This window comes from Ovis canadensis, chromosome 18 (assembly GCF_042477335.2).
Source record: "Ovis canadensis isolate MfBH-ARS-UI-01 breed Bighorn chromosome 18, ARS-UI_OviCan_v2, whole genome shotgun sequence".
NCBI classification, from domain to species: Eukaryota; Metazoa; Chordata; class Mammalia; order Artiodactyla; family Bovidae; genus Ovis; species Ovis canadensis.
Window position 1 is genome coordinate 15,536,835 of NC_091262.1, and position 22,139 is coordinate 15,558,973.

General features: G+C 41.0%; 1 long non-coding RNA gene across 1 annotated transcript in view; it reads right to left on the minus strand.

Moving 5' to 3' along the window:
* Positions 1-22,139, minus strand: part of LOC138423113 (uncharacterized) — a 42,725-nt gene that overhangs the window by 15,688 nt on the left and 4,898 nt on the right. The window contains exon 2 of the long non-coding RNA XR_011250134.1: positions 6,921-7,021. This is a non-coding gene — a long non-coding RNA (uncharacterized lncRNA). The remainder of the gene's footprint in view (positions 1-6,920; positions 7,022-22,139) is intronic.

Here is a 22,139-nt window from a genome sequence, read left to right on the forward strand (position 1 = left end):
AACAAGCTTAGCATTATTTCACTTTTTCTTTTTCCTTTTGTTCATTCATTTAAACATATACTTTAGAACTGCACTTTGTCAAAAACCTTTCCCTTCTCTTTTTAGTCCCTGGCTAACTAAGATTTTTTACTTTTAGATACTGCAAACCGATTTCTAGAGCATCCACATCCTAAGTGCTCAAGTGTCTACAAATCCCTCTGGTGCTTGGTGGAATGACAGAATCACATGAAAATGAAAACTCAAAAACTGAACTTCACAGGGGTAGTTTTGTGCCTTCCAGCATCTTGTGCAGCAAACAATAGCTCAACTTCTTACCCCCAAAATATGTCTCCAGTAGCTGTTGGATTTGCCATGGCCACAATGAGTTACCTGTATTTATTCCAAATAATTGTGTTTACTCTCAACTGTATGTGAATCATACTGTTTTTTATGCACAAGCTTGGAAAATTATTTCCCAGTAGACAGAGTGGCTGTCCATAGTAAAATAATGGTATTTATTTACAAGGAGCGATCTGACCAGAACCTTCTGCTGGACTCCTTTCCAGCACCTGGCAGCTGCGACCCTGGGAGGTGGTGCTGTGGCTGCCCAGTTGAGCAGAGGTGATGTTGTAGGTGATGTTTACTGGGTGGGGTGGGGGGTGGTGCTGCTGGCTTTCCTTCTAAAACACAATGCAAAAAGGACATTGTGTATATGCAGCGTTTTTTTTGGTTGTTTTTCTTTTTTAATTTTAATTTTTTTGTATCTGTTTTACTTTGCAGTTGTTAAGTCTGTATGCATGGGCAGAGTTGGGAGTAACAACATGAGTTGGGAGTAAAGTAATCAGGTAGTAAAGAGAATGAACAGTAAGAACAATGGACCTGGTCAACAGAGCTGTGTTGTCAGAGAGAGACAGTTGTTGGATACCGGGATGCATCACACAGGGAATGGAGGGAATGGGCTTCAGTGCAGAAGGAAAGTTTGCCTTCAGCCACAGCTGGCATCTGTTCTTTAGGGAAGACATATAGCCAGCCTTCTTAGTAAGGGTTGTCGCAATCAGAACTCTGATTGAAGATGGGCAGTCTGCCTACAACAGATGACAGGGATTGTAGGGACAGTGGAGTCAAGTCAGAAGTCTATTGTTAGAAGGGGAAAAGGTCTGCATTAGTGGGAATAGTCATGACAGGAGGACATACACAGAAGCAAAGAATTGATAGCACTGACCACTGGCCAATGTCTTGGACTATGAGATAAGAAGAAATTTAAAGAAGGAATCTGCAATTGTGGACATGGAGAACTGGTGGGTCATTGTATTGGCTGACTTCAGGGATTGCAAGAAATACACATGTGGGACCAGATAAAAGGGTACATTTTACAGGACATTCCAGTGGAAATGATAGGGAACCGGAATTCACTGATGATCTTAGAGCTCATGGGGAAATGGATAGGAGTCAGAGGGCCACCCTGTGAAGTTAAGTAGTGATCCAGCTTGACCTGAGGCAGCTCAGCCTCCTAAGTGCTCAAATAATGTAGAAGAGAAACATGCCCTCTGGACAACAGCATCCTGCTTAACTTGACTGCCCAGACTTACATTTTCTTTCTTTTTCTTCTTTTCAGCTTTTTGTTTATAAAAGATATACATGCTTATCCTAGCAAATTTGGAAAGAGAACAGTTTAGAAATAGGAAAACAGAAAATTTCTCTGAATCCCACACTTAAAATGTTAGTGTATTCTTTCTCTCTTTTGTTTTCCTTTTGGTATTTTCGAAACAGCTGGGGAATAGTGAATTGGTGAAATGGGTGAAGGTAGATACTTGTGGCTGTAAAATAAGTTCTGGGGATGTAATGTACAGTAAGGTGATGATGGTTAATAACACTATTGCATATTTATAAGTTCTGAAGACAGTAGTTCTTAAAAGATTTCATCTGTAAGAAAAAAGTCTAACTATGTAGGATGATGGATGTTAACTAGATTATTGTGATCATTTTGCAATATATACATATACTTATAACTTGGAAGCAAAGTTATGACCAACCCAGATAGCATATTCAAAAGCAGAGACATTACTTTGCCGACTAAGGTCCGTCTAGTCAAAGCTATGGTTTTTCCTGTGGTCACGTATGGATGTGAGAGTTGGACTGTGAAGAAGGCTGAGTGCGGAAGAATTGATGCTTTTGAACAGTGGTGTTGGAGAAGACTCTTGAGAGTCCCTTGGACTGCAAGGAGATGCAACCAGTCCATTCTGAAGGAGATCAGCCCTGGGATTTCTTTGGAAGGAATGAGGCTAAAGCTGAAACTCCAGTACTTTGGCCACCTCATGCAAAGAGTTGACTCATTGGAAAAGACTCTGATGCTGGGAGGGATTTGGGGCAGGAAGAGAAGGGGATGACAGAGGATGAGATGGCTGGATGGCATCACTGTCTCGATGGATGTGAGTCTGAGTGAACTCCGGGAGTTGGTGATGGACAGGGAGGCCTGGTGTGCTGCGATTCATGGGGTCTCAAAGAGTCAGACACGACTGAGCAACTGAATTGAACTAATATATCAAATCATTGTGTTGTAAACCTGAAACTAATACAATGTTATTTGTCAATTATATCTCAATCATATAGCACAGGGAGCTCAACCCAGTCCTCTGTAACAAGCTAGAGGAGTGGGATGGGCCATTCAAGAGGAAGGGCATATATGTATACTTATGTATACTTATGACTGGTGCATGTTGTATGGCACAGCATTGTATAGCAATTATTTTCCAATTAAAAATGTTTTAAAAATAAGAAAAAGGGTATAAATAAAGAAATAAAATAAAACCTGGAAAACACATACACAGACACAGTTGAGATGTATATCATTGCTTATACAATTCTTTGTATTAATTTTTCCATTTAATATAAAGCACAAGTAACTTCAGTGTTTTAAAGGTCTTGATTGCAACCATGAAATTAAAAGACGCTTACTCTTTGGAAGGAAAGTTATGATCAACCTAGACAGCATATTAAAAAGCAGAGACATTACTTTGCCAACAAAGGTCTGTCTAGTCAAGGCTATGGTTTTTCTAGTAGTCATGTATGGATGTGAGAGTTGGACTGTAAAGAAAGCTGAGCGCCAAAGAATTGATGCTTTTGAACTGCGGTGTTGGAGAAGACTCTTGAGAGCCCCTTGGACTGCAAGGAGATCCAACCAGTCCATCCTAAAGGAGATCAGTCCTGGGTGTTCATTGGAAGGACTGATGCTGAAGCTGAAACTCCAGTACTTTGGCCACCTGATGAGAAGAGCTGAGTCATTTGAAAAGACCCTGATGCTGGGAAAGATTGAGGGCAGCAGGAGAAGCGGATGACAGAGGATGAGATGGTTGGATGGCATTACCGACTCAAGGGGCATGAGTTTGAACAAGCTCTGGGAGTTGGTGTTGGACAGGGAGGCCTAGTGTGTTCAGCTCATGGGGTCACAAAAAGTTGGACATGAATGAGCTACTGAACTGAACTGTATAAAGGGGAGAGATGATAAAGCAAAAAAAAAAAGAAAGAAGGAATGAAAGGAAACAAGAAGAAGGAGAAATTGCATGGAGTTTGCTTTAGTTTTGTTGCATAATAAAGAATTAATTTTGTCCCAGTTCCTAGCATAGGGCTTCTAAAACGCTTGGGATTTCCAAAATGATAAAATAGTCTTTGTTAATCAGAAATGCATTGAATCACTATGCTATTCCTTTCATGATGCTAATGAAATTAGGTCCAGGTTGGCCCCTAGGTAACTTCAGGATAGGGGCTTGTTTACATGGAAGACTCAACACATGATTTGAGGGTTGGAACTTTGAGCCAAACCAACCTCCAGGAAATGGAGTAGGACTGGGGATCAAGGTCAGTCATGTGACCAGTGACTTAGTCAGTCATGCTTCTGTAATGCAACTCCAGTAACAGCTCTGAACAAAAAGTGTGAGCATACTGATGTAATGGGAGTGTGACGTGGCCTGATTTAATGAGAAGGTAAGGAGATTCTTTATCCTTCCCTGATCTCTCCATATGCATCTCTTCATTTGACTGGGCCTCCTGATTCGCATCCTTTATAATAAAACTGTAATCATAAGGATAGCATTTTCCAGATTTTTGTGAGTCATTCTAGGAAATGATTAAGCCTTAGGGGACCACACGGTGACTCCCAAACTTATGGCCAGTCAGCTAGAAGCACAGGTAGCCTGGAGATACCTGAAGTGTGCCTGGCATCTGAAGTACAGAGCATATTGCTGGGGAATATTGCCGGGGTCCAGCCCCCGCAGGATCCAGGGGAACCTTCAGGAGAAACGGCGTCAGTGAAGAAAATGATTTAGAGAGAGATAAAGAAAGAATGTTGTAGATAAGAAAATAGAGAAGAGAAAGAAAGAAAAACGTGGGGGAACCAGGCTTTTGCGGAACTGATCCTGGCCTGTCACTTTATTTTTCACGGAAGTTTTTATACCTTGACTTGTACATAGAGGGAAATGAAAGATGCAAAGTCATACAGAGTCAGCCCAAACATTACATCTGTTTTGTCTTTATTGAAACCAGGATTTTTTCTGCATACCTTTCCCATAAACAATGTTGTGTACATTATCTTCTGGCCTTGGAGGCCTGTGAACATTTTATGACCTTCTTTTGATAAAGGCTGATCAACCAGAAAACTTATTTTTCCTTGAAATGTTTTTTCTTTATATTTTTAATCTATGTCAGCCTCAGAAAATGCTAAACAGAGTTACATTTCTCAGGGAGCAAAGGTGCAGTGAGTTACAAGAAAGAAAGAACCAATCAGCTCAAAGGTCTGATGTGGTCAATTTCAAGGCTACACTTGTTTTTTTACATTCCAACTATGTTAACTAATGCACTCCCAGGTGCACAGTGGATAAGAGATATGGGAACTTAGCAGCAAGCACTGGCCCAATAATGAAATCCTGCACCAGCACTACTCTAATAAGTTTTAACTCTTTGAAAGGCTCTATGTTTTAGGCTTCTCATGCCTCTCACAGTTGGGAGGCTGTGAACAATCATATGTTTAGCTGCAAGAGTCTGGATAAACCTGCCAAACAAGCTAGAATGTTAACAGAGGGGGTTTGATTTGAAATAGTCCTCTCATGTCCAGGAGACTTATTAGCTAGAGCCCTAATGTTGATTTTCTCCAGAGAAAGGTGGTTGGGGATAGCCCCCTGTTAATGTCAGGAGAGTTGGTGAAAGGCACAAAATAGTAAGACAGACAGATTCTGGTTTTGGGGTAGATGCTCGAGCAGGTCCAGGGAGCCCCTCGAATCCTGATCCGCCTTTGCCTATCAGGTCTTCTCCACATGACCTTTGTCATGGGTGGGATCTCCTGTGGTGGCTCCCAGCAGAGCACGTCCTTTAACTTGTGGAATCTGTGCTAACCCTGATGGTTAGTGCCCAAACTGAATTGTGGCACAACCAGTTGGGTTTCTACCACATTAATCTATCTGAAGAAGGGCCCTGAGGAAGAAAGTTAATGTATAAACCATATCAGGTTTTAAAATAGAGTCACAAAAAGAGGTTTCTTTTTTATTTCATTAGCTTCCTCCTCACTTAAAAATGTTCATTTTTTAAATACAATGAAAGTACACATTCTCAGGGCAAAAATGCCTTCAGAAATTGCGTATTTAGGTACACTGCCTTCAAAATGCTAGTTTCTGTAATGAACTTTGTGTTCATTTACTGTAGCTTGAATTAGAAAGCAGAAGACTATTCAAACAATTGACAGCATTCTCAATCTATTAATATTTGATGTTTCAGTTTTCCTTCCTAATGGTTAAAAATCATCTTATAAACCAGAAAATCAAGCAGTGAGGTGTAGAATTCCAGTTTCTAGGTTATTACACATTTTTTTGAAAAACAAAATTTTACTGCTGCAACCAGTAGACCCGCCCCATGTTGACTGAAGGATTGAAAGAGCTTCTTAAATGTGATGTCTGAGGAGTGATTAAATGGTTCCCCTCTCTGAAAGGTCTGAGTTCCTTTTCTGAGTTAATATTTACTGACAGATGTGTTCTTGTGACTGTTTTGCAAGCAAATATTCGTCAGGCTGAAATTTCTTTAAAATATTCACCATGAGTGAGTTACCAATATCATTGCTAAAATTTATGAAAATAATTTAATGCAATACTATTTTAATGAAAATAGAAGCTCTTTTCAAGAAGGAAGACCAATATTCTCTGTGTTACTTAAAAGTACCAAGGTGTTATGGACAATTATTAGGTGCTTGATAATAAGAAACATCTTAGACATATATCTGAGTATGTATATGTGTGCTCAGTCACTGAATCATGTCCAACTCTGTGATCTCATGGACTGTAGCCTGCCAGGCTCCTCTGTCCTTGGGGATTTTTCAGGCAAGAATACTGGAGTGGATTGCCATGCCCGCTTCCAGGGGATCTTTCTAACCCAGGGATCAAACCCAGGTTTCTGCATTCTTTCACCCAGGTCTTCCAGATTCTTTACCACCTGAGCCACCAGGGAAGCCCCCTAGAAAGGCTAGGGGTTTCCAAACTTGGGGTCTAAGTACATAGTAACATCATGGATCACAAGTCCCTTGAATATCTGTGATCTGACCGATTAGGTTAGTAGTTTCAATTCCCAGGCAGTTACGATATGGTCAAAGAGACCAGGAAAAGTTTGACCAAGAAAGGAGAGTTCGATCCACAAGCCTTGTCCATCTCTGGCTGCTCCTCCAGAGGAGATATTGGATGCCTCTTGACATTAACAGATTGGTATAATCCCTTGACAGGGTTTATGCCGTAAACCCTATGAGGTCACCACGGAACTGCAGATTGGGACACAATTCTTGCTTTGCGCTTTTGTGCATCTCAAACTTTCAGTCAGTCTCTCACACAGGCACAATGTAGATTTAGTAAAGTAAAGCAGAAAATGTGTTTACTAGGAGAACAAAGAAGTAGAGTTCCGAGCATCCTTACCTTGTCCTGAAGATCCCGGACAAGCCCCCAAGATGAAAGGTTGCTGCTACCAGGCATGAATACCGCCAGGATTTGGGGCCTCTGGAGGAGAGGAATTAGATCTGGGGCCAGAGGCAAGGCTTGATCACTCAGGGCTTTTTGTGTAGCAAAGTTTTATTAAAGTATAAAAGAGTGTCTAAATGTGCATTTATCAAAATAAATATACATAGGTAAATTTAGCTATTTCTCTATTTGTAAATAACAATAAACTATTAACTATTTGTAAACCAAGTATTTCCAAAGGAAATTATCAAATATCTTTCAAAAATGTAAGAATTTCATAATAAAAATAAGCTTAAAAACTGAGAGAAAATGCCACATTTCTGAGAAAACAAGGCTAAAAAAAGTTGAAGTAAAGTTGATCTACAGTGTTATGTTAATTCAAGTATACAGCACAATGATTTTATTATCTATATACACATACATATGTGTATCCCCTATAGGAGGACATGGCAACCCACTCCAGTATTCTTGCCCAGAAAATCCCATGGACAGTGGAGCCTGGCAGGCTACAGTCTATAGGGTCACACAGAGTTAGACACAACTGTGTATATATATTCTTTTTCAAGAGCTATACAGTGTGTTCGTTTATTTTATATATAGTAATGAGTATATGTTTATGTCAAACTCCTAATTTATCCCTCCCCCTCTCTTTCCCCTTTGGTAACCATAAGTTTGTTGTCTATGTCTGTCTGTCTCAGTTTTATAAATAAGCTCATTCATGTAATTATGTTTTTTAAATTCTACATATAAGTGATGTCATGTGATATTTATTTTTCCCTGTCTGACTTCACTTAGCATGATCATCTCTAAGTCCATCCATGTTGCTGCAAATGGCATTATTTCTCTCTTTTTTATAGCTGAGTATTATTCAACACCTTCTTTATCCATTCACCTGTCAATGGACATTTAGGTTGTTTCCATGTCTTGACTATTGTGAATAGTACTGCTATGAACATTAGGATACACATGTCTTTTTGAATTCGAGTTTTTCCAGGGTATATGCCCAGGAATGGGATTTCTGGATCATATGATAATTCTACTTTTAGTTTTCTGAGAAACTTCAATAATGTTTTGCACAGTGGCTGCACCAACTTACATTCCCACCAATAGTACAAGAGGGTTCCTTTTTCTCCAAACTCTCTTCAGCACTTGTTATTTGTAGACCTTTAAATGATGGCCATTCTAACTAATGTAAAGTGATATCTCATTGTAATTTTGACTTGCATTTTTCTAATAATTAGCAGTGTTGAGCATCTTTTCATGTGCCTATTGGCCATCTGTATAACACTGCCCATTTTTAAGAAATGCATTTCTTATGGGCTATCAGAACTGTTATACTCTTTTATTTTTCAAAATTAATTTTTATTGGAGTATAGTTGTTTTGCAGGCTTCCTCAATGGCTCAGCAGTAAACAATCTGCCTGCAATTCAGGAGACGCAGGAGCTGTGGGCTTGATCCCTGGGTCGGGACAAGCCCCTGGAGGAGGAAATGACAACTCACTCCAGTATTCATGCCTGAAGAATCCCATGGACAGAGAAGCCTGATGGGCTACAGTCCATGGGGTCACAAAGAATGGGACATTACTGAACATGAGTATGCATACGTATAGTTGCTTTATAATCTTGTGGTAGTTTCTATTGTACAGCAAAGTGAATCAGCTACATGAATACACATATCCCCTTTGCTTTGGATTTCTTTCCAAAGAAAGGTCACCACAGAGCATTGAGTAGAGTTCCTTGAGCTATACAGTAGGTTCTCTATTTTATGCATAGTGATATCCTGTTTTTAATGTTTTATTCTCTTGCACCAACAAAGTTACCTATATAAACTATCAGAAAAAGCTAGAAAAATAATACAAGAAGACTAAATCAACACATGCCCCAAATCACAATAGGTACCTGTGGTTGCTTCATGTTTTTGCATCACATTTTTTTCTATCTTTTCCCCAAAACACACATATTACAAGGGTATCTTTGATGAGCTTGGGGGAAGAAGCAAATGATGTCCTATCTCTGAAATAAAAAATTCCCATCCAGGTGCTACACTGCCCTTGTAGTCCTTTCTGCCTCCATCAGGCATCCTGCCCTTACTTCACACATCTGTCGTCTGCCTGGGAGGTGTGGCTGTGCCTGGCCTTAAAAGGGAAGAGGTGATGAGCCTGCAGAGGGGAGGAATTTGCTGAATCCTACGACCTCTCCCAGCAGACCTGGGGGAACAAGTTATGTAGGGAAATTGCTGGTGGACAAGGACAGGCCTCTCTCTAGGCACATTGGGTTTGAAACACATCTCCTTCCATGAGGTAAGGCCAGGAAGGACCCTGATTCCTTGGATATGGATAGTTGTAGGTTTTAGTTTCCTATCTTTAGAGAAATGTGCTGTTTTTACATTGTATTGGAACAAATAAATTTCTGTCTCATAATTTGTGTAGCAAATTAAAAGCATTTTCAACAGCCATGTCACAAGTCAAAATCCTTTTCTCTTTGGTTACTTGGATGGGGCTGGGAGGGACCCTGACCCATCCATCAATCTGCTCCTGCTTTATTCCACTACCTCCTGAGACATCTCAAAGTTCTGATAACTTCCCTGTATCTTACTGAATTCACTTGTAAACAGCTCCTTCTCATCTTATGGAGTATACAAAAATTCAACAAGTAGATCCTGAATGCGAATTATTTCGGGTGTGGCCATTTTCAGATCAATTATTTAATGAAGTGAGATTCCCTTTCAAAGGAAGTCTTCATGTTGGAGCACAATGTGGAAAGTATATGGGAATCAGAATCTCCAAGATCTAGCCAAACCCTGCCTCATCAGCTCTATAACTCTAGAAATGCTATTTAACCTTTTTGCATCTTAACATTATTACCTTTAAAATGGGTATAATGTACTGTGCGTGCTATGTCGTTTCAATTGTGTCTAACTCTTTGAGACCCCGTGGACTATAGCCCTCCAGACTCCTCTGTCCATGGGATTTTCCAGGCAAGAATACTGGAGGGAGTTGCCATTTCCTCCTCCAGGGGATTTTCCCTACCCAGGAATCGAACCCACGTCTCTTCAGTGTCCTGCATGCACTCTATCATGGGTGTAATAACTCATCTCAGATGGTTGTAAACTCATGACCTTTCAATGTGCCAACTTGGCTAAGTTGAACTATGTTTCCCAGAATTTCCTTCCCCAGGTATGTTTCCAGTTATAGGACATTTTGCACAGCTTCTTAGGCAGAAGTGAGGCAGCAGCTGTGTTGCTATTGCTCTTGGCATGTTGAGCAGAGATGCACGTGATGTCTTACCCGGTTGTTCCCCAGCAGCTGCCAGCTTGGCACCTGCTCCACCTGGCCTGATCCTCCTTCAGCATATCCCTCTCCTAAATCAAGATTGTGTTTAGCTCTACAACAAAGAGCATCAGCTTCTCCTGCAGGTCATCTGTGTCATTAAAACTGGAGGTCTTTTGATATAAAATTAGTTCTCCTTAAAAAAATGCCTTGATTTGCAGGATTTGCCAATTTGCATGGTGTAAATACAGTCTTTGCAGCTGATTTCACCCTGACACTGTGGTGTCACTGAATGTGACTCACAGCAGCTAACATGCACAGGGCCCAGCACACTGCTGCTGATGGCAGCGAGTCTGTTTTTGTCAGTTACAATGCATGCTGTGAGCTCCAGCTTCTCTCCACACTACATCCATCTTCCCTTCCTATCTCCTCTGCAACTTCAAGTTGCAGTTTAGATGAGAAGACATCAGCCTTTCACAGACTTTTAACCAATTCTTACAATTGCATAAAATCAAATTCCTAGAACAACCCCTGTGTATACATGTGTATATGCATAATTCCTAACAGTCTCACATCTCTGAATACAGACCCTTAACTAATATGAGAAGTTTGAGATAAGTTATGTGAAACACCCAGAAATAGCAACTGTACACAGGAGACATTAAAAAATGCTGACTTCCCATGTGGTATATGCGTGTACACATATATAAGGTATGTCAGTCACCTCAGTTGATCAGTCATGTCTGAACCTTTGCAAGCCATAGACTGCAGCATGCCAGGCTTCCATGTCCATCATGAATTTGAGCAAGCTCCATTAAGTTGGTGATGCCATCCAACCATCTCCTCCTCTGTCATGCCCTTCTCCTCCTGCCTTCAGTCTTTCCCAGTATCAGGGTCTTTTCCAATAAGTCAGTTCTTCACATCAGGTGGCCAAAGGATTGGAGCTTCAGCTTCAGCATCAGTCCTTCCAATGAATATTCAGGACAGATTTCCTTTAGGATGGACTGGTTGGATCTCCAAGGGACTCTCAGGAGTCTTTTCCAACACCACAGGTGAAAAGTATCAATTCTTCAGCACTCAGATTTCTTTATAGTCCAACTCTCACATCCATACATGACTACTTGAGAAACCATAGCTTTGACTTTAGATGGATCTTTGTTTCAAAGTAATGTCTCTGCTTTTTAAAATGCTATCTAGGTTGGTGATAGCTTTTCTTCCAATGAGAAAATGTCTTTTAATTTCATGGCTGTAGTAACCATCTGCAATGATTTTGGAGCCCAAGAAAAGAAAGTCTGTCACTGTTTCCATTGTTTCCCCATCTATTTGTCACAAAGCGATGGTACTGGATGCCATGATATTTGTTTTTTGAATGTTGAGTTTGAAGCCAGCTTTTTCACTCACCTCTTTAACCTTCATTAAGAGGCTCTTTAGTTCCTCTTTGCTTTCTGCCATAAGGGTGGTGTCATCTGCATATCTGAGGTTATTGATTTTTCTCTCTACAATCTTGATTCCAGCTTGTGCTTCATCCAGCCCTGCATTTTGCATGATGTACTCTGCATATAAGTTAAATAAGCAAGGTGACAATATACAGCCTTGACATATTTCTTTCCCAATTTGGAACCAATCCATTGTTCTGTGTCCAGTTCTAACTGTTGCTTCTTGACCAGTATACAGATTTTTCAGAAGGCAGTTAAGGTGTTCTGGTAGTCCTATCTCTTTAAGAATTTTCCACAGTTTGTTATGATCCACACAGTCCAAGGTTTTGGCATAGTCAATAAAGCAGAAGTAGATTTTTGCTGGAATTCTGTTGCTTTTTCTATGATCCAACAGATTATGTCAATTTGATCTCTGGTTTGTCTGCCTTTCCTAAATCCAGCTTGAACATCTGGAAGTTTTTGGTTCACGTACAGTTGATGTGTGTATAGGTACTGTATATATATGTATGTATAAGGACTTCCCTGGTGGCTCAGACGGTTAAGCGTCTGTCTACAATGTGGGAGACCTGGGTTCGATCCCTGGGTTGGGAAGATCCCCTGGAGAAGGAAATGGCAATCCACTCCAGTACTATTGCCTGGAAAATCCCATGGACAGAGGAGCCTGGTAGGCTACAGCCCATGGGGTCGCAAAGAGTCGGACATGACTGAGCGACTCTACCTTACCTTATATATATATATACACACAATGGAATACTACTCAGACATTAACTTGAATGAAATAATTCCATTTTCAGCAACATGGGTGGACCTAGAGATTATTATACTAAGTCAGATAAAGATAAATATCATATGATATCACTTATAAGTGGAATGTAATTAAAATGATACCAATGTACTTATTTGCAACAATAGAAATAGACTCACAGAGATAGAAAACAAACTTATGGCTACCAAAGGGGAAAGAGGGAGTGGGATAAATTAAGAATTTGGAATTAACAGATACACATGACAATATATAAAACAGATAAACAATAAAGACCTATTGCATAGTGCTGGGAACTATGTTCAATATTTTTAATAACTTATAGTGGAGAAAAATCTGAAAAAGAATGTTTACATGTGTTTATTTACATATGCATAACTCAATCACTTTGCTGAACACCTGAATCACTGTGAGCCAATACTTCAATTAAAAGAATGTTGATTTCTGATGGCTAACAAACACATGAAAAGATGCTCAACATGGCTATTATTAGAGAAATGCAAGTGAAAACTATGATGAGATATCACCTCACACCAGTCAGAATGGCCAGCATCAAAAATTCTACTAACAATAAATGCTGAAGACGGTGTGGAGAAAAGGGAACACTTTTGCACTGTTTGTGTGAATGTCAACTGATACAGCCAGTATGGAAGACAGTATGGAGATTCTTTAAAAATTTAGGAGTAAGACCACCATATGACCCAGCAATCCCACTCCTAGGCATATACCCTGGGGAAATCAAAACTGAAAACGACACTTGTATCCCATTGTTCATTGCAGCATGATTTACAATAGCTAGAACATGGAAGCAACCTAGATATCCATCGACAGATGAATGGATAAAGAAGTTGTGGTACCTACACACAGTGGACTATTACTCAGCCATGAAAAGGAACACCTTTGAGTCAGTTCTAATGAGGTGGATGAATCTAGAACCTATTATACAGAGTAAAGTAAGTCAGAAGGAGAAAGATAAATATATTCTAACACATATATATGGGATCTAGAAGAATGATACTGAATAATTTACTTACAGCACAGCAAAGGAGGAACAGATGTAGACTTGTGGACATGGGGAGAGGGGAGGAAAGGGTAAGATGTATGGAGAGAGTAACATGGAAACTTACATTGCCATATATAAAACAAATAGCCAACAGGAATTGGCTGTATGGCTCAGGAAACTCAAACAGGGGCTCTGTACCAACCTAGAGGGGTGGGATGGGAGGGCAATGGGAGGGAGGTTCAAAAGGGAAGGGATATATATATATATATATATATATATATATACCTATGGTTGATTCATGTTGAGGTTTGACAGAAAACAACACAATTCTGTAAAGCAATTATCCTTCAACAAAAAATAAATTAATTTAACAACGTTGATTTCCTTCATAAGCAATTGCCAATGATTTTAAATTTAGTGGTGTGTGCGTTTCTTCTACTAATATCATGGAACTCAAAGCTATTCATAAGGTACATGAGAATAATGTTCCTTTTATTTCTTTCCTAAGGAAATGAATCATACCAACCAGTACTATCCAATATAAATGGAATGCAATTCACATATATAGTTTTAAATTTTCTAATACCAGACCGCCTAACCTGCCTCTTGAGAAATCTGTATGCAGGTCAGGAAGCAACAGTTAGAACTGGACATGGAACAACAGACTGGTTCCAAATAGGAAAAGGAGTACATCAAAGCTGTATATTGTCACCCTGCTTATTTAACTTATATGCAGAGTACATCATGAGAAATGCTGAACTGGAAGAAACACAAGCTGGAATCAAGATTGCTGGGAGAAATATCAATAATCACAGATATGCAGATGACACCACCCTTATCGCAGAAAGTGAAGAGGAACTAAAAAGCCTCTTGATGAAAGTGAAAGAGGAGAGTGAAAAAGTTGGCTTAAAGCTCAACATTAAGAAAATGAAGATCATGGCATCCGGTCCCATCACTTCATGGGAAATAGATGGGGAAACAGTGGAAACAGTGTCAGACTTTATTTTCTTGGGCTCCAAAATCACTGCTGATGGTGACTGCAGCCATGAAATTAAAAGAAGCTTACTCCTTGGAAGAAAAGTTATGTCCAACATAGATAATATATTCAAAAGCAGAGACATTACTTTGCCGACTAAGGTCTGTCTAGTCAAGGCTATGGTTTTTCCATGGTCATATATGGATGTGAGAGTTGGACTGTGAAGAAGGCTGAGTGCCGAAGAATTGATTCTTTTGAACTGTGGTGTTGGAGAAGACTCTTGAGAGTCCCTTAGACTGAAAGGAGATCCAACCAGTCCATTCTGAAGGAGATCAACCCTGGGATTTCTTTGGAAGGAATGATGTTAAAGCTGAAAGTCCAGTACTTTGGCCACCTCATTCAGAGTTGACTCATTGGAAAAGACTCTGATGTTGGGAGGGATTGGGGGCAGGAGGAGAAGGGACGACCGAGGATGAGATGGCTGGATGGCATCACTGACTCGATGGTCGTGAGTCTGAGTGAGCTCCGGGAGATGGTGATGGACAGGGACGCCTGGCGTGCTGCGATTCATGGGGTCGCAAAGAGTCGGACATGAGTGAGCAACTGAACTGAACTGAACTGAACTGAATGTCACATTTTAACAAAGTGAAAAAAAGCAAAATTAATTATAATAATATATTTAATTTAATTAAATGTATCCAAAATATTGGGCTTCCCAGGTGGCTCACTGGTAAAGAATTTGCCTGCCAATTCAGGAAGTGCCAGAGATGTGTGTTTGATCCCTGAGCATGAAGATCCCCTGGAGGAGGAAGTAGCAACCTACTCCAGTATTCTTGCCTTGCCTGGAAAATCCCATAGACAGAGGAGCCTGGAGGGCTACAGTCCATGGAATCGCCAAGAGTTGGACATGACTGAGAGACTGAGCACGCAAGCAAATTCAAAATATGATTTCAGCATGTGATCAATATAAAGTACTATTAATAAGATAATTTTAAGCATCGTTTGTACCCACCCTCTGATGAGTGATTCTCACACTTCTGTTGCATCTTCATTTCAAATGGTCACATTCAAGACACACATTGTATGGAGAGGCCATCGTGCTATACAGTGGAGATGTACACCCATATCAAATGCAGACTGCATGTAAGAAATTTGTATCATGTTTAATTATCTGTGTATTTGATCTCAGCATAGGCTGCAAAAGCGGCAGGGCCATTCACTCCTGGGATTACTCGGGTTATTGGTAACTAGTTTTGGGTTATTGGCTTCAGAAGAGCTGCCTCTGCAGCATTCATGGGCCACGGGTGTCAGGACATCCTTTCATCTCAACAGATCCTGCACAGTAATTCCCAAGGCACGCCAGGTCCTCCTGGATGGGGAAGAGAGCCTGGGGCACTCCAACTCAAATCCCCATTTACCTTAAAACAAGCCCTAAAGCTGGCTTAAAAAACAAAAACCTCAGCTGACTTGAGATTTACATGTGACTTGTTGAGGAAAGGCAGGATGCAATCTATACTATCTGGTTTTACCAAAATAAATGATAGTACAAATATTTTTCTGATGGCCAGTATAATCTGGGATACAGTGAGAGAATGTCAAGGAACATGTCGCATCCCTGCAGCCCTTCTTTCTGTCAGCCTTTTAGTCTGCTGTGCTGTGCTAATGATACTGGAGTGGGTAGCCTATCCCTTCTCCAGAGGATTTTCCCAACCCAGGAACTGAACTGGGGTCTCCTGCACTGCAGGCAGATTCTTTACCAACTGAGCTACCTGGGAAGCCCACAGAGCTTGCTAACTTGTCATATAATATTCTCTGGTGGGCACAATGTTTCAAGTCACAAAATTTGGTGCCAAAAAGAAAACTGATAACTCAGTTTAATCCCTAGTTCAAGTCCCTTACATTTTATGAAACTCCCACTCCAATAATAATGAGAATAATAATCACTCATCCATTTAGAGTTTTCTGGTAAATTCAAAATCCCCCTGCCCCTCCTCATTTGGAGGATGACTGAGTTCGTAGGGGCAATGGCAGGGCCCTCTCACACAGTCTGCTTCCTGATCTCCTAGCTAGGAGGACACCTCCCCAGCTTGGGTGTTCACGCAGCATCTTCTACACGGTCTGGTCAAGGCCCCACTCTGGGAGGTGTCCCTGTTCTTGACTAGGGCCTTCCAGATCCTGGCCCTCAACCTCACACTTAAGTTCTTCCGGGCAACTGCAGGGAATGTTTGCCATCTTGCCCATACTCCAGAGAGCTGAGGAACTCCACAGGCCCAGTGTGGAGCTGGAGTGGGGACTGTGTAGAAGAATGAGGGGTCTTAGTGCAGAAGATAACCCCCCAGCCCTCCATCAGTACCTAGCTGTCTTGCTGTCTCCCAGTTCCTCTCCATCTCACTTATAAGATCTTGAGCAAGTATTTTCCTGAAACCTTTTTGTCTGTATATGCCTCTGGAGTTGTTTACTATTTCTAAAACTTAAAAGCTGAGAATTTGAAACTTTTATGTCCAGAGCTGGCTAAGTTGGTTCTCCCAAAGCCATAGCAGCCTCCTGCCAGCCCATGGAGAGGCAGACTACTGGCGACAAATGCAGTTACGTGATGAGGCAGGGCCTGTCAGCTCATCATTGGGAGCTACAGCTCTGGGGCATGGAGTCAGATGGTTCATTCATTTCCACAAAGCAAAGGCTGTGTGAATAACTGAAGATATTTTGGCACTCTAAGACTTCAAAGCTGGTTCAGTCACCAAAGCACATAAGACATTTCTCCTCTTTCCCCTCTTCAGTTCAGTCACTCAGTCTGTGCCCAACACTTTGCAACCCTATGGACTGAAGCACACTAGGCTTCCCTGTCCATAAACAACTCCCTGAGCTTGTTCAAACTCATGTTGATCAAGTCGGTGATGCCATCCAACCATCTCATTCTCTGTAATCCCCTTCCCCTCCCACTTTCTATCTTCCCCAGCATCAGGGTCTTTGCCAAAGAGTCAGCTCTTCACATCAGGTGGCCAAAGTATTGGAGCTTCAGCTTCAATATCAGTCCTTCCAGCGAATATTCAGGACTGATTTCCTCTAGGATTGAATGATTTGATTTCCTTGCAGTCCAAGGGACACTCTTCTCTAACACCACAGTTCAAAAGCAATAATTTTTCGATGCTCAGCTTTCTTTATGATGCAATTCTCACATCCATACCTGACAGCTGGAAAAAACATGGCTTTGACTAGATGGACCTTTGCTGGCAAAGTAATGTCTAGGTTACTAGACATTTTCATGGCTGTTTTTCCATGGATCAAGTGTCTTTTAATTACATGACTGCAGTCAGCATCTGCAGTATTTTGGTGCCCAATAAAAATAGTCTCTCACTGTTTGCATTGTTTCCCCATCTATTTGCCATGGAGAAATGGGACTGGATACCATGATCTTCATTTTTTGAATGTTGAATTTGAAGCCAGCTTTTTCACACTCCTCTTTCACATTCATCAAGAGGCTCTTTAGTTCCTCTTCACTTTCCTCCATAAGGGTGGTGTCATCTAAAACTCTGAGGTTATTGATATTTCTCCCTGAAATCTTGATTCCAGCTTGTGCTTCATCCAGTCCAGCATTTCTCATGATGTATTCTGCATAGAAGTTAATCAAGCAGGATGACAATATATGGCCTTGAAGTACTCCCTTCGCAATTTGGAACCAATTCATTGTACTATGTCCAATTCTAATTGTTGCTTCTTGACAGATTTCTCAGGGGCCAGGTAAGGTGGTCTGGTATTCTCATCTCTTGAAGAATTTTCCAGTTTGTTGTGATCCACACATTCAAAGGCTTTCAGTTCAGTTCAGTCCCTCAGTTGTGTCCGACTCTTTGCGACCCCATGAATCACAGCACGCCAGGCCTCCCTGTCCATCACCAACTCCCAGAGTTCACTCAGACTCACGTCCATTGAGTCGGTGATGCCATCCAGCCATCTCATCCTCAGTCGTCCCCTTCTCCTCCTGCCCCCAATCTCTCCCAGCATCAGAGTCTTTTCCAGAGAGTCAACTCTTTGCATGAAGTGGCCAAAGTATTGGAGTTTCAGCTTTAGCATCATTCCTTCCAAAGAAATCCTAGGGCTCATCTCCTTCAGAATGGACTGGTTGGATCTCCTTGCAGTCCAAGGGACTCTCAAGAGTCTTCTCCAACACCACAGTTCAAATGCATCAATTCTTCAGTGCTCTGTGTTCTTCACAGTCCAACTCTCACATCCATACATGACCACAGGAAAAACCATAGCCTTGACTAGAAGGACCTTAGTTGGCAAAGTATTGTCTCTGCTTTTGACTATACTATCTAGGTTGGTCATAACTTTTCTTCCAAGGAGTAAGCGTCTTCTAATTTCATGGCTGCAGTCACCATCTACAGTGATTTTAGAGCCCCCCAAAATAAAGTCTGACACTGTTTCCACTGTTTCCCCATCTATTTCTCATGAAGTGATGGGACCGGATGCCATGATCTTCATTTTCTGAATATTGAGCTTTAGGCCAACATTTTCACTCTCCACTTTCACTTTCATCAAGAGCCTTTTTAGTTCCTCTTCACTTTCTGCCATAAGGGTGGTGTCATCTGCATATCTGAGGTTATTGATATTTCTCCCAGCAATCTTGATTCCACCTTGTATTTCTTCCAGTCCAGCGTTTCTCATGATGTACTCTGCACAGAAGTTAAATAAGCAGGGTGACAATATACAGCCTTGACGTACTCCTTTTCCTATTTGGAACCAGTCTGTTGTTCCATGTCCAGTTCCAACTGTTGCTTCCTGACCTGCATACAGATTTCTCAAGAAGCAGGTCAGGTGTTCTGGTATTCCCATCTCTTTCAGAATTTTCCACAGTTTATTGTGATCCACACAGTCAAAGGCTTTGGCATAGTCAATAAAGCAGAAATAGAGGTTTTTCTGGAACTCTCTTGCTTTTTCCATGGTCCAGCAGATGTTGGCAATTTGATCGCTGGTTCCTCTGCCTTTTCTAAAACCAGCTTGAACATCAGGAAGTTCATGATTCATGTATTGCTGAAGCCTGGCTTGGAGAATTTTGAGCATTACTTTACTAGCATGTGAGATGAGTGCAATTGTGCAGTAGTTGGAGTATTCTTTGGCATTGCCTTTCTTTGGGATTGGAATGAAAACTGACTTTTTCCAGTCCTGTGGCCACTGCTGAGTTTTCCAAAATTGCTGGGATATTGTGCGCAGCACTTTCACAGCATCATCTTTCAGGATTTGAAGCAGCTCAACTAGAATTCTATCACCTCCACTAGCTTTGTTCGTAGAGATGCTTTCTAAGGCCCACTTGACTTCACATTCCAGGATGTCTGGCTCTAGATGAGTGATCACACCATCGTGGTTATCTGGGTTGTGAAGATCTTTTTTGTACAGTTCTTCTGCATATTCTTGACACCTCTTCTTAATATCTTCTGCTTCTGTTAGGTCCATACCATTTCTGTCCTTCATCGAGCCCATCTTTGCATGAAATATTCCCTTTGTATCTCTAATTTTCTAGAAGAGATCTCTAGTCTTTCCCATTCTGTTCTTTTCCTCTATTTCTTTGCACTGATTGCTGAAGAAGGCTTTCTTATCTCTTCTTGCTATTCTTTGCAACTCTGCATTCAGATGCTTATATCTTTCCTTTTCTCCTTTGCTTTTCGCCTCTCTTCTTTTCACAGCTATTTGTAATGCCTCCCCAGACAGCCATTTTGCTTTTTTGCATTTCTTTTCCATGGGGATGGTCTTGATTCCTGTCTCCTGTACAATGTCATGAACCTCATTCCATAGTTCATCAGGTACTCTAGCTATCACATCTAGGCCCTTAAATCTATTTCTCACTTTCACTGTATAATCATAAGGGATTTGATTTAGGTCATACCTGAATGGTCTAGCAGTTTTCCCTGCTTTCTTCAATTTAAGTCTGAATTTGGTACTAAGGAGTTCATGATCTGAGCCACAGTCAGCTCCTGGTCTTGTTTTTGTTGACTCTATAGAGCTTCTCCATCTTTGGCTTCAAAGAATAGAATCAGTCTGATTTTGGTGTTGACCATCTGGTGATGTCCATGTGTAGAGTCTTCTCTTGTGTTGTTGGAAGAGGGTGTTTGCTATGACCAGTGCATTTTCTTGGCACAACTCTATTAGTCTTTGCCCTGCTTCATTCTGCATTCCAAGGCCAAATCTGCCTGTTACTCCAGGTGTTTCTTGACTTCCTACTTTTGCATTCCAGTTCCCTATAATAAAAAGGACATCTTTTTTGTGTGTTAGTTCCAAAAGGTCTTGTAGGTATTCATAAAACCGTTCAACTTAAGCTTCCTCAGCATTACTGTTTGTGGCATAGACTTGGATAACTGTGATATTGAATGGTTTGCCTTGGAGATGAACAGAGATCATTCTGTCATTTTTGAGATTGCATCCAAGTACTGCATTTGGGACTCTTTTGTTGACCATGATTGCTACTCCATTTCTTCTGAGGGATTCCTGCCCACAGTAGTAGACATAATGGTCATCTGAGTTAAATTCACCCATTCCAGTCCATTTTAGTTAGCTGATTCCTAGAATGTTGACGTTCACTTGTGCCATCTCTTGTTTGACCACTTCCAATTTGCCTTGATTCATGGACCTGACATTCCAGGTTCCTATGCACTATTGCTCTTTACAGCATCGGACCTTGCTTCTATCACCAGTCACATCCACAGCTGGGTATTGTTTTTGCTTTGGCTTCATCCCTTCATTCTTTCTGGAGTTATTTCTCTACTGATCTCCAGTAGCATATTGGGCACCTACTGACCTGGGGAGTTCCTTTTTCAGTATTCTATCATTTTGCCTTTTCATACTGTTCATGGGGTTCTCAAGGCAAGAATACTGAAGTGGTTTGCCATTCCCTTCTCCAGTGGACTACATTCTGTCATTACTAAAGTTATGCTTAGTAAATATTTAATCTAATTTTCTGTTGATGGGTGGGGCTTTGTCCCCTCTCTGTAGTTTGGCCTGAGGCCAAACTATGGTAGGGATAAAGGCAGTAATGATGACTTCCTTCAAATTGGTTTATGTTAGCATGGCTCTGAGGACTGTTGTACTGAGTGTTCCTGAACCCATGGCTGGCCACCATCTACCCATACCTCTACCAGAGACTTTCAGATACTCACAGGCAAGTCTGCTATTTTGCTTTATTGACCACCCCAATGCCTTTGACTCTGGACCACAAAAAAAACTGTTGAAAATTCTCAAGATATGGGAATACCAGACAACATTACCTGCCTACTGAGAAATCTGTATTCAGGTCAAGAAGCAACAGTTAGAACTGCACATGGAACAACAGACTGGTTCCAAATCGGGAATGGAGTACATCAAGGCTGTATATTGTCACCCTGCTATTTAACTTATATGCAGAGTACATCATGCAAAATGCCAGGCTGGATGAAGGACAAGCTGGAATCAAGATTTCAGGGAGAAATATCAATAGCCTCAGATATGCAGATGACACCACCCTTACAGCAGGAAGCAAAGAAAATCTAAGGAGGCTCTTGATGAAAATAAAAAAGGACAGTGAAAAAGCTGGCTTAAAACTCAACATTCAGAAAACAAAGACCATGGCATCCAGTTCCATCACTTCATGGCGAATCTGTGGGGAACAATGGAAACAGTATCAGACTTTATTTTGGAGGGCTCCAAAATCACTGCAGATAGTAACTGTAGCCATGAAATTAAAAGACGCTTGTACCTTGGAAAAGA